Source organism: Camelus bactrianus, chromosome 16, assembly GCF_048773025.1.
Source record: "Camelus bactrianus isolate YW-2024 breed Bactrian camel chromosome 16, ASM4877302v1, whole genome shotgun sequence".
Taxonomy (NCBI): Eukaryota; Metazoa; Chordata; class Mammalia; order Artiodactyla; family Camelidae; genus Camelus; species Camelus bactrianus.
This window is the reverse complement of record NC_133554.1, coordinates 8,162,490-8,176,682: the sequence shown is the minus strand read 5'-3', so window position 1 is coordinate 8,176,682 and position 14,193 is coordinate 8,162,490. Positions and strand designations below refer to the sequence as shown.

Here is a 14,193-nt window from a genome sequence, read left to right as displayed (position 1 = left end):
TGCTTGAACCCAGTTGAGGGCACAACTGCAACATGTGTACAGCAGAGCAGGATAAATGAAGCCCCAACTTTCTAGCTGGCAGAACACAAAGGGAAAATCAAGGGAACCAGAAAGCACTGGAGATGTCACAGACAGGGAAGAACTTAGGAAAGGAACCCCAAAATGTTGTTTATGGACTCCTGGGATCACTCCTGAACTGCACAAGCAACGATCAGTTGACAAACAGATTCAGAGAACTGAACAAGTCAACAGACAGAGAAGTGAATTAAGAGACAGGCTACCACCCGAGTTCCAGACTGGCCACTGGGTGGCACCCACATGGGACAGATCCCAATAGCACTGCAAAGGCTTGGAAAACAACTGGCGTTGAAACCACAGCCACAGAGGGCTGACTGGAGCTTGTGACCTGAACCGAACCAGCTCAGTTGCCTGAGAAAACAAAAACACCAGCATACTCTACAGGACCTACAAAAAGATTGAGGCTCATACCGTAATATTCAACATACCCAGGTGATACTCCAAAATTGCCCATATTATGAAGAAGCAGGAATCTCTCAGCTCACATGAGGAGAGACAGTGGGCACCTCAGTGAAGGTGCTGGGACCGGTGCTGGGATTATTTGACAGAGACGTTAAAGGAGTGATTATAAAAGACTCCAACAAGTAAGGGCAAACACTGCTGAGAAGAAGGCAAGATAGAAAATCTTGTGGAATAAGCAGAAAATACAAAGAAGAACCCAATGAATATTTTACAACTAAAAATTAGAATGAGTAAACATTTTTTTTAAAAAATTCACTGAATGAACTCAACCACAGAATGGAACTGACAAAGGAAAGATTCAGTGAATCTGAGTATAGGAACTATGCAACTTGAACAACATAGAGGAAAAAGGCTTGGAAGAAAGTGCACAGAGCTTCAAGGACACGTAGGACAAAACTAAAAGGTCTAACACGCATGTCATCAGAGCCAAAGAAGAACAGGAAAGAGAGTGTGATACAGGAAAAAAAAAAACCTTTTTACAAAAGAAATAATGGTTAAAAGCTTCTCAAATTTTGTAAAAGACAAACACTCACAGACTCAAAAAGCTCAGCAAGTCACCAACAGGATAAAAAAAACAAAGACTCATCACCCAGGCACATCACAACCAAACCAATGAAAACTAAACACAAAGCAAAAAATCTTCAAAGCAGCCAGGGAAAAGCCACATTTCCTGGAGAGAAACAATAATTCAAAAAACTGTGGCTTCTCATCAGAAATAATGGGGGCCAGAATAAAGCGGGATAATATTCTTTTAAGTGCTGAGGGGGAATAAAAACTGTTAATTCAGAATTCTATATCCAGCAAAAGTACCCTGGAGGAATGATGATGAAATAAAGACATTATCAGATGAAGGAAAACTAAGAGAATCCATCACCAGCAGACCTGCTCCAGAAGACCCGTAACAAGAAGTTATTCAAACAGAAGAGAAATGAGATGAGCAGGAAACTTAAACCGCTGGGAATAAAGGAAGAACAACAGAAGTTTTAAAGATCCTTTCCTCATGAATTATTAAATATACTTGACGGTTGACAGCAAATACTATATATGACATTAGTAATGGGCTTTAATACGTACAGACCTGATAGAACAGGCTGACTTCTGATTCCATCTGCTCCCCGCTCTGAAAACAGCTGCCTCTCCCTCTGCTCAGCAAGTCTTTTCTCGGCCACGTGGCTTCTGCTTTTTTGGAATTGTTTCCTTTGGCCATCTTGGCCTCTCCGGCTCCTCTCCATCTTGGCTGCTGTGGCTCACCGCCTGATTCGCTGTGTTTTCCACACCACCACCTCCACACACATACACGCGCTCACACTCACACACACACACATTGTAGAGACTGGCCCTGCCCCTTCTGGTTTGAACAGTCGTTCCACTCAGGTTTACCTCCTCGGCTGCCAGACAGCTAACGACTTGTCTGTTTGGGGTCCCTGCGGCTGAACAGCAGTTTCATTTTGTGTAAAGCAAGGTCACCCATAGCTTCCCCTCAGCAAGGGCTGCGGATGGGGCGTGTTTCCTTACAAGGGGGTGGCAGGCAGGAACACTGCCACGGGGGGTGCGGCCGCACTAAACTGTCAGTCCGAGAACCAGGCCCCACACTTGCACCCCTCTAAGCCTTTGTATGGCCTGTTCCTTCTTCCTGGAATGTCTTTTCCTTCCTCTTGCCTAGAAAACTTTAAAACTCAGCACAAGGCCTGAGCAAGTCACTCCCTCTCCCCCCGAGTCCTTGTTGCCCTTACATCCAACTTCTATTCAGGCTTGTAAGATGCTGCTGGACACTCTGGCCTTGCATTTGTCTCCCCAGCCGGACAGCAAGCTCCCAAGGGAGGGGGACAGGAGACGTTCATTGTTGCATTCCCGCTACCAGACACGTTCATTTATGCATTCTGTCATTCATTCAACAAAGATTAATGACACGCCCACTGTGCGTCAGTCACTGCACCGGGCACCGGGCTGCAGCTGTGAACAAGGCAGGTAGAGTCTCCGCGCCCTTGGAGAGGCACGTGGGCTGCACCGTCTGGCCCATCGCAAACGTTCAGTAACTTAAATTGACGCTGGGCTGCACGTGCTTGTACTTCCTCTGCCAAGGATTCCTTTGGCCTTTCCCAGACATCAAAGCTCCTACATTTGCAAGGCAGCGGACGGTTAAGTGGGCCACGAAGTATTCTGGTATAATCCCAAGGGGCACCTCAAACTTGATTCGTCGAAAACCAAGTTGATCCTATTTCCCAATCCTTCTGCTCCTTGTATATCCTACATCTCAGTAAATGACTTCATCGCACACCTAGCTGCCCCAGCGAGAACCTGGGAGTCACACTGGATCCTGCGCTCTGTCTCTCTCACCAGCAGCTGCACAGTCTTGATGATTCCACTTCCTCAGCATCGCCTTCACCCCCCCCACCCCCGCCCCCACCTCCATTCCTGCTAACCCTGCCTTGTTGCTGGCCCTTATCACCTCTCACCAGCTCTGCGAAGAACTCTTCTCGCGGGCCTGCTGTTTCCTTTGCAACCACATCACTTACCTCCTCCTGGCCCCAACCGCATGAATTCCCCTGAAATGTCACCAGCTCCCTGAGACTCTGGCTGCCTAAGTGCCCAGAATGCCAACCCTCGCCCCGACTCTCCTGTTCCCACCAGCCTGGCAGATGCCTACTCAGATTTCAAGACTCAGTTTACGTTGCTCCCCCGAGAAGTCTTTTCTGTCTCCCCAAGGTAAGCCAACCCCTCCCTGCGTTATGCTGCACACGCTGTACAGGACTCATCTGCAGAGTAACATGCGGGTACACTTATTTTTAAATCTTTTTGTTTCCCTCGCCAGACTAGGAGCTCCTTCAGGGCAAAACCTCTGTATTCTAGGTACCTGGAGTATAATAGGTGCTCAATAAACACTTTTTGAGTGAATCTAATAAATAAACACAATACTTTCTTAACTTTATCCTTCTTTTTCTGTGAAAGAGGCAACCAGGCCTTCCACCAGCTGCTTCTTTGAGAACCTGAAGACTTGAATGAAGTCATTCATGGTTTGCCTGCCATACAGAGCTGAGAGGGCCAACTCCACCAAATCTACCTCCCCTAAGGACCATCTGGGCCCTCACACACTCACCTCCTGACCACACCTGCACGGGGCCTCCATCCTGGGTCCCACCAAACACAGGTAGGCGTGTGATCTTTACTCAATCTCATGCTCTAATCCTTCATTCCCAAACACCCATTCGCACCTCTCTTTCAATCTCTTCCCTTCGTCCTTGGCCACAATTTTATTCCTCATCTCTTCCTGTAATAGCCCTCTTCTTTATCCCCCAAACTTTATCTTCTTTCTCTCCACATCGTCGACCTAACCATCCTATCCCTAAGCATAATCATTGCGCGTGAAAGCTACTGAGCATCTACGATGCCCAGGCCCTGTGTCGGGCACTGAGGGTAAATCGGGGAATGAAGCATCGTCTCTGCGCACGGGAAACTCGGGGAGGCCAAACGTGCATCTGAAGAGATACTAGGGAAATACCGGTCTAGGCTGTCATTAACCAGTGTCCTCGGGCTGTGGAAGGGACAGTACCGCGGACAGTGGAGATGATCAGAAAATTCCCCTTGGAGGAGACAGGGCTTGATTTGGTTTTGAACTAGGAAGAAAAGTTCTTGGACAAGTTCAGGAAAATGCAATCAGAATTTCAGACTGAGTTAGTGGCGTGAGCAAAGATCCAGGAGTCAACAGGTACAAGGGGTTTTAAGAGAATAATAATTAAAATTGTTGGGGCTGGAATGGAAAGGAGGTGTAGAGAAGTCATGGAGATGAGACTGGAAAGATCGTTTGGGGCGGGACTGCGAGAGGCATAATCTCCAGGCTGAGGCGCTGGGACAGTGGCAGGGAAGCAAGAAGGTCAGGGGTTCTATGTTGAGAGGGAGGAGAAAATTAAGACATAAATCATACTTTATACAGGATGACATGGCAGCTACGGGGACATGGATTACAGCAGGGAGAGGCTTGTGGCAGGATGATTGTCATGGTGTAGGTGGTGAAAATAGAAACTGAAAACATGGGATAGAGGAGAAGGATACGGCAGGAGGAACAATCAGACCAAAGCCAGGGTTTTGAGCACATGATTTTAGGGTCTATAAATGACAAAAACCAGGAAAGCTGAAAGCAGCAGCCCTTTTGAGACACATGGCTGACTTTGACCGTAGACAAGGTCAAGTGCGAGGTGGAGGGTAAGAGATCGAGGGACAGACGTCCGGCAGGTGGTAGGTGACACGGACTTGGAATTCGTGAGATAAGTCAGGTGTTGAAGGGGCGACTGGGGAGTCATCTGCTTGGAAGGGATCTTCAGGAGCAAAGAAGCTAGTGGGAAGAACAGAAAGCCAAGGACTGAGCCTTGAGGCCCACCTCCTCTTAGGAGTGAGGAAGCAAAACGAGAAAGCTCACGTGGGGGTTAGAAGGGGAACCAGCCCAGGGACCAAGAAGCCGAAGGCAGAGAAAGATTCCAGGCTTAGGGAGGGAGCTGCTGCCCGGTGTGAATGTAATTTCATAGTATCCATGTTTTGTACGCATTACAAACAGTGTCAAAGGCCATACCCCAAATTATTAGGATCAGTTACCTCTCCAAAATGAAAAAGAATGGAAGACTTTCCCTTCTGTTCGGCATGAATTTTGACAATTAATTGCCATTACCTTTATAATTACCACTCACTCCCACACTCGCCAAAGAGCAGTGAGAAAAGCACTTTTCTCTCCCACATCTTTCTGTCTTTCCAGCCATTCCTCTTAGCTTCTCAGCCAGTGTCCTCATCTCTCCCCAGCACAAATCTCCCCGCTCCAGCCGTTACACTCTGCTCTCATTTCCTCAACGTGTTGATTAGCTACTCTTTGCAGGGGGAGGGTAAATGGTCCCGGGGGGTAAACATAAAAAGAGAGCTTGTTTCTGCCTCTAAGTTTTGTTTATGGTGGTCCCCTTCCAGTTGCTGCCCACCTACTTGTTGTTTCCACCTTTACTGACAGCTCTACAGGGAGCGCTCCAAGACAACTGTCTGGCTTTGACTGCAGCTTTACTCTCATCTCCCACATCTTGATACTTACTAGCCATAATAAGAACAATCGTACGGTGATATCTCACCTCTGGATGATGCAAGTTCAACACAGCACTCTCACGTGCGTTATTTCATTTGAGCCTCACCTAGGAAGTAGGCGTGACACATGTTCCCCATGTGACAAACGAAGAAACTAAGGCTCAAATAGACTACCAGCTTCACAGCCTGCACGTGGTAAAACAGGAATGAAACTGCAGAATTTCTCAGTCCCCATTCAGTGCTTTCTGTGTAACAGCTCCTTGTTTACACAGTGTTACTTCTTTCGTATTATCATGTCTTCTTGGCTACGTGCCTTCATCTTTTTACTCAAGTGGTAAAAGTAATAATAATAAATGACAGTACATTAAGACGAGGACTCCATCTTCTCATGTGACTGAAGCTTTGTTCTCAGACTGAAGCACTACCACTTTTATTATAACTTTGGCTCTTTTATGCCTTGTTGGTTTTACACACACACCCCATGTGTAATGACCAAATCCTAGAATCGTTCCTATTTCAGTGTCTCCTAAATTCCCTCCTCCATTCTCACCACTAAACCCACCTCTTCTTTCTTCAAAAGAAGGGTTTATTCAAAGGGGGGTTAGTATATTTGTGAGAGGAGGGTAATTATTTTCTCAGATTTCTATGCTAAAAACAATCATAAAGAAAATAATATACATAAAGCTGAAGATTTGGTAACTACTATACGACGTGCCCTCCTGACATTAAAAAACATAAACCCAGAAATTATGCAAAAACAATTCTCAAACACTGGAAAACAGGTAAGTGCAGAGCTGTGAAGGGAAACGAATGAGATGGCATCTATGACTGCCCAGCCTTCCTGCCCAGAGGAAATGTCTAGACTGCAGCACAGGTCGGGGAATCTCAAAAGAGCTCCACTGAATTGAGGAAGCAGAGATCAGAGCTCACGGAGGCTTGGGCAGAATCAGGGGGCAGAACACCAGAAAGGAGGGATACACACAGAGGAGGAGCTTGAGAAATTCACAAGGGCGGGCTCAACGCCAATCAGACCAAGGGTGAAGGTCCATGAGGCTAGGCAAATACCTGCCAGAAAGAGAACCGTTCCTCGTGGATTTGTGAGTCTAAGGTTCCCAGGACTCACACAGGGTGGAAATTCTTCAAGTGCCCATCCGCCCGCGTGGAGACCTCATTCAATTCAATACATGGGGCGTTTAGCAAGGAGCCCAGGCAAGTCTCCGACAGCAGTGGGGCTAAGTTAGCCTTGAGTACAGGCTGCTCTATATTCTCAAATAAATTAACCATGTGCCAGAATAAATTCCAACACTCTTTAAAGGGATACAACTGTTAAAAACAAGACAACAGACCCAAAATGGAGCTGCTTAGTCTAAGTCCCATGTCACCAAGCTGAGACTTCATTATTACAGTTTCGGCTCCGTCAGCAATGGAATTGAAGCAGTCAGTCTAGAATCACATGATCAGCATGAGTTGGGTCACCTGCCTGAAAGACCCGTGCCATCCCCTCAAGGAAAGTAACTTTGCAATAACTGACCCACTTTTTCGCCTAGTATAACTCCCCTGTCCCTGCTCCTTTCTGCCTATATACGTCTTTCATTTTGTACAGCTCCCCGGAGCTCCCTTCTGTCTGCTAGACTAGGTGTTACCTGATTTGGATAGCTTTTCGCCAGAATAAACCGTGAAAATTTTAATACGTATCAGTTCCTCTTTGCATATTAACAAAATCAAGCATTCAAGGACACAGAAGTCACAATATCTGGCATCCAGTCAAAAATTACCAGCTCTGCACTGGAATTCGACACAACATTGTAAAATGTTTATAAATCAATACAAAATGTTAAAAAAAAAAAAAAAAAAGCACGGTGGGAAGGACAGGAAACTACGGAAATGAAAACAAGACACCAGGCTTGCAGACATAGTAACCAATCTTATAGTTACCGGGGAAAGGGGGTGGGAATGGAAAAATTTGGGAGTGTGAGATTTGCAAATGTTAACCACTATGTATAAAAATAGATAAAAAACAAACTTCTTCTGCATAGTACAGGGAACTATATTCAGTATCTTGTAATAACCTTTAATAAATAAGAGCATGAAAGCGAACATATGTATGTGTATGCATGACTGGGGACATTGTGCTGTATACCAGAAACTGACACACTGTAACCGACTATACCTCAATAAAAATAAATACATAAATAAATACATTAAGTAGAAAAACAAAACAAAAACAAAACAAAACAAAATTACTAGCAGTGCAAAGAAGCAAGGAAATGTGACTCATAAGCAGTAGAAAATCCAGTCAACAGAAACAGACCAGATATACCAGAGATGATGCAACTGACAGACAAAGGCTGTAAAACAGCTATTACAAGTAGAATAATAAAATAATAAAGAGAGAAATGAAAGAGATAAAAATAATCAAATGGAAAATCTAGAGATGATAAATACAACAGCTACAATAAAGATTTCACTGGATGCAAATAACCGGAGATGAGAGTGTAGGTCAGTGAACTTGAAGACGGCAGTTTGAACTGTCCCCAGTGAGGCGCAGAGGTAAAAGGTAACCATTTAGTGTATGAAAAGCTAAAGCTTTCTGGAATATACTAAATATTTTTAAAACTAGGATGGGAAATGTATTGGCAATAAATATACAAACATTGTCTGTTTATATAAGAAATACTGCAGGTTGGTAAGAAAAGTCTTAAGATCCCAAAGATTTGTGCATAAAAAAAGTACCGATCACTCACTTGGGATGAAATAAAATTAGAAACAAATGTAGCGAATCATGTTCCTCCTCACCAATAATCAAATAAATGCAGGGAAAACATCACCAAGGTACGAATTTACAGCTATGAATTTAATTAAAAATTTAAAACACTCCAAACCTCATACCATCTGCCGGGACATATTTCAAAAAAGTGAAACAGTTCAATGTGAAAATGGAAATCATGAAAGCCTTCCCAGCTGACTCAAAATCCAGAACCCTTACAAGCAAAGATTGGCAAGACACATGACAAACTGGAAATAAATCTTTGCCCTTCAGATCACAAAGGGCCAATTTCCCTAAGATTGAAAGAACTCCTATTAACAAGAAAAACAGAGAGATTATCCACCCAACGGATAAATGGCAAAAGACATGCCCAGAAAAGGGGACCACAAATGGCTGTTACACACACATGAAAAGGGATTCAGTCTCACTCATCCAAAGACAAAAGCAAATGGCCAGAAAGAGAAAGAAAAATGCCACACAATATCGCCTGCATGTGCAATCTTTAAAAAAGGACATCAAATGAACTTATCTACAAAATAGAAACAGACTCACAGACGTAGAGAACAAACTTACAGTTATCAGAGGGGAGACGGGCTGGGAAGGGATAAACTGGTCCCATGAACTTCTAATTTGGGTAGTCAGTGAATTTTATGTAACTTATCTTTCTTATATTTACAGCCATTAAACTCCCTATTAAACATTTTCTTTTTTTCTTTTTTTTAACATTTTTTATTCACTTATAATCATTTTACAATGTTGTGTGAAATTCCAGTGCAGAGCACAATTTTTCAGTTATACATGAACATATATGTTCATTATCACATTTTTTTCTCTGTGAGCTACCATAAGATCTTCTATATATTTCCCTGTGCTATACAGTATACTCTTGTTTATCTATTCTATAATTTTGAAATCCCAGACTCTCTCTTCCCATTCGCTGCCCCCTTGGCAACCACAAGTTTGTATGCTATGTCTGTGAGTCTATTTCTGTTTTGTATTTATGCTTTGTTTGTTTGTTTGTTTGTTTGTTTTTAGACTCAACATATGAGCGACCTCACATGGTATTTTTCTTTCTCTTTCTGGCTTCCTTCACTTAGAATGACCCTATTAAACATTTTCTATTTTCAGTTTATTCATTTGTAAGGTCACAAGTGTATCAACCGTTTGAACTAGACACAGTCACACTGAATCTTCATTCACGAGAAGAAGGGCTTATTTCCCCGTTTTCATCATAGTTCCCAAAGTGCTTTGATGGGATGATTTCAATTCTTCTTCTAAGAAGATTGGCTAACCTTCCCTTGAAAATTATACCTTCAGCAAGTGTCTGATGTTCCATTTTGTCACAAATGAGAAAAAGAATTTTAACATGGCCGCCGTTCTTTGTGGAGAGCTTTGTGGGTGGGTGTCAGCATCATTTAAGAAAAAGACATACATTCCTTTGTCCTCCTGTGCCCCATCCAGAAAGGTGGGGTCTGTCCAAGCACTTGGAATTGTATCATTTATATCCCATCTCTCCTCTCCTGATAAGAAGGCTGTGTGCAGAGATGCTTAGAACTAAACTACCTATTCAGCTTGAGCTAGGATGAAACTTTCTATTTATTTTCCTGTTTCAAGTCAGCTTTCCAGCTTTCCAGTTTTTCCTATAATCTGACTCTTTCTCCAATGAGGAACAAAACTAAGAAATCAGAACTTGGATTAAAATGTACACACTAATATTGCGTGTGTACATTTTTTCTTTCATGGTCAGTGATGACCGGTAACAATATCCACTTTTTTGTATTTTTATGTAATAAGATTGAAGATGCTTTAATATCTCATTGTCTTTGATGTTCCTAACTATTTTTAGTTTAAATATTCAGAATTCATCCAGAAAATATTTTAGTGTTGTCTTTATGCTTGTGGTTCTGCATAAGAATTCATTTGAAAACGATTTCTACTGCCTTAAAACTTTAAAACCATTACTTTAGAATATTTCCTTTTTCCACTGTAAAAGTACCATATTCTCATTAAAAATATTTAGGAAATATAAAAGCGTTAAACCATGCCAGTTATCCCGGTTATACATCTATACACAAGCACCAATAATATGCGGTGTTTCCTTTCTGTTCTTTTTCTAATTTTCTCCCCTGTATATGATTTTTAAAATATTTTTATAAGCATATTGTGTAAGAGATTTGGCCATGACCTAATATTATATCACCTGTATTATTGTCACAGTACTATTAACATCTCTGGTAAAGAATATTAAAAATAGTTTTTTTCACAAAAAATAAAAACCCCAAAACAAAAACAAACAAAAAAGCAAATGGGAAGACACCAAGGCACCATCTTCCATCAGATTGGTAAAAATCTAATCGCAACAGCGGTAATGCAAGTAGGGAACACTCTTGCTATGTTCCATTCACTGTCCTAAGGTGCTTTAGACACATGTAGCCACAGGTGTAATAACACAGGCTTTTGTGTGTAATAGGATAATAGGGTCATCACAGTCTCGTACATTGCTAGGGGGAATGTGACCTGGACAGAACCCCTGTGAAGGGCAATTTGGTAATATTTTGTAAGGTCCCAAATGTATCAGCCCTTTGAACCAGCAGTCATGTGTCTGAGAATTCGTTACTCAGACCACCTCGCACCCAGGCGGAATAAGGGGGGCAGAAGGTTAATCATCTCCTCATTGTTCACTTTAGTAAACGTTTGGGAAAAAGATCTAAATATCCTTCAGCAGTCGACTGGCTACATACAGTAGTGTAAAACCATTCAGTGGGATACTTTGCAGCTTTAAAAAGAGCGAGGAAGTTCTCTGTGCTGATATAGAAAGATTTCCAAAATACAAAGTAAAAAGGCAAGATTAAGAACAGTGTGTTTAGTATGCCCTCTTTATGTTTTTTATTATTACTATTTTTTAGGAAAGATACTGGGGATTGAACCCAGGACCTTGTGTATGCTGAGCATGCGCTCTACCATGCAGTTATTACCCTCTCCTAGTACGCTCTCTTCACGTGCACTCGTTTTGCTGGCCTGTTCAGGGCACACTCTAAAAAGGAATCATGAGGAGAGAATACCATGATCTCCAAAAAAAGACGTGCACGGGAATTGGAAAGATGGGGACAGGAAGAAAAAGGGTTTTCATTCTGTACCTTTCTATGTATTCTAGAAAACTGAAGTGAAACTAGTATATTCATAACATCTTGGAGACAGTATTATGATCCAATATGACGGAGAACAATTTGCTGTTCAATATCTAGAAACGTAAAAAATATCCATGACCTTTTCCCCATTCATCCTTCTCCCAGATACCCACTCTCCAGAAAGAGTTTTATAGAAGGGAAGATTTGCAAAATGGAGTTTGTTTTAAACACTAAAAATCACTGCCACCAAATGTAATACTCAGAGTGGCTGAATTAATCATTGAAATCTACTAAATGGAATCAACAAATGCAAACGATGGCTATAAAAACCACATGGCTCTTCCCAACACCCAGATCTTGGTTTCTAAATACTATCCTCAAAGCAGAGAAACCAGGGCTCTTGCAGGAAATGGCTGACTCAAGGGCTGGGAAGTACAGGAGGAGCCGGGCGCATCTCCTACTGCCAGAAGTAAGGCAGTGCTGGAGAAACAAAAGGATGGAGCATGTCACGGGGACACAGGGGCCAAGCTGAAGGGGCTACCAGTGGCCAAAACCAGAACAGTCTGAGCAACAAAACAAACACTGTAGTATTGGACTACAACCCAAAGTATAACACAAGTATACAGACTGATCTAAACAAACGATTCCATCGATCAATAAATGGGGACAAGAAATCAATGTTGCTTACAGAATTCCAAGGAATTTATGAAGATAGCAGCCCCTCCAGGCAGAGGAGCAGTTCCCTTCACCTGTTTTGAGTGTGGACTGCACTCAGTGAACTCACTCCCAAAGAACAGAGGTAGGAAAGGGACAAACAGTAACTCCACTGTACGTGGAGAAGCCTGGCCAACACGGCCTTCACCAAGTGACCGAGGTTCACATCACCAGGAATGTCACTTGGATCTCAGGCACCACCCCCCTGCCCCATACAATGGGATGGGAAGGGTACATCACCTCTGTGACATTCTTTCCAGAAACACACAACCCCGTTCTAACTATAAGAAAAGCATCAGACAAACCCAGTCTGAGGGACACTCTACAAAACACTTGACCAGTACTGCCCCAAACTGTCAAGGTCATGAAAAGTACGGAACCAGCGAGAACCTGTCACAGAGCCTAAGGAGACATAACGACTAAATGCACTGCAGGGCAGCCAGTGTTCGCTTCTTCTTCTCCTTCCTTCATCTTCCCTTTCCCCCAAAATATGTCCCCCAGATATATTTTTGTCATCCTTTTTCATTTAATATTGCATTGTAAGCATTTTCCATGTTGCTAATAGGTTTTCTCTTTTGAGGGGGGAGGTAATTCGGTTTTATTTATTTTAACGGAGGTGCTGGGGATTGAACCCAGGACCTTGTGCGTGCTAGGCACCCACTCTACCATTGAGCTATACCCTCCCCCCGCTAATAGGATTTCTTAATAAACTTTTTGTTGTGGAATCATGTCCGCTTTACAGAGAATCTGCAAAGACAGCGGTGAGAGTTTTCCCACTTCCCTCACCCAGTTTGTTTCTCCCATGTCATCATCCTCCTTTACCGTGGTCCATTTGTCTGCACTAAGAAACCGCCCTTTGTGCATTAGTATCAACTACACTCCAGAATTCATTTGGATTTTACCCATTTCCCCATTAATATTCTTTTAAAATTTCAGGATCCTACCCAGGACACTACAGTGCATTTAGTTGTTGGACTGTCAATCTTTGCTTTTAAAAGGGGTTTTAGATTTTATTTATTTACTTTTTATTTTTTAAGGGGTCTAGGTTTTGAGTCACAGTTAGAAAGGCTTTCATGGTTTCCATTTTTACATTTAAGTATTTCATTATTTTGTAATACGTCCAGCAGATGGTATGAGGTTTGGAGTGTTTTAAATTTAATAGCTGTAAATTAGTACCTTGGTGATTTTTCCGCATTTATTTGATGATTGGTGCAGATTGATAAGCAGGTTTTTGCTACTGGTGACTGGCTTGACTGTTCATAGTAGTCATAATATATATGGCAGTTTGGTGGCAAGTTTGATCAAGTGGACACTTTAGAACACAGTACTCAAAGTTGCACAACACATAGGATTCTTTTCAAGAATACATAGAACCTTTACAAAGATGGAGCACACTGGACGGTAAAGCAAGTCTCAACAAAATTAAAAGACTGCAATCGGGCAAGCCATAGTTTGATACTGTGAGCAATGAAGCCAGGCACCAATAGCAAAAACCTGCTTAAGAAGACAGCTCAGATGAGTAATTTTCTTAAGTGTCAATGGACTAAATTCTGCAATCAAAAGACATGGCATGGTAGACTGGATAGTAATACAAGAGCATATATATATATACACACACACACACACATATATATATATGTGTGTGTGTGTGTGTGTATATATATATCTGAATCACTATGCTGTACACCAGAAACTGACACAACATTGTAAATCACCTATACTTCAATTTAAAAAGGAGGCGAGGAAGAGGTTAGTAAAGGTTATACACTTTCAGTTATAAGAGGAATAACGTCTGAAGATCTATTGTACAACATGGTGACTATAGTTGATAATACTGCATTGTATAGTTGAAATTTGCTAAGAAAGTAGAACTTAAGTGTTTGCATCAAAAATAAATAGATAAATGGTAAATATGTAAGATGATGGATGTGTTAATTAACTCAATTGTGAGAATCATTTCACAATGTATACGTATATATACCGTCACAG

At 42.2% G+C, this 14,193-nt stretch overlaps 1 long non-coding RNA gene across 1 annotated transcript; it reads left to right on the top strand.

Moving 5' to 3' along the window:
• Positions 1 to 327: 327 nt before the first annotated feature.
• LOC141573508 (uncharacterized) lies at positions 328 to 7,075 on the top strand. Its single transcript, XR_012499302.1, has 3 exons — positions 328 to 3,246; positions 3,490 to 3,688; positions 5,488 to 7,075. It is a non-coding gene; the product is annotated as an uncharacterized LOC141573508 (long non-coding RNA).
• Positions 7,076 to 14,193: the final 7,118 nt, after the last annotated feature.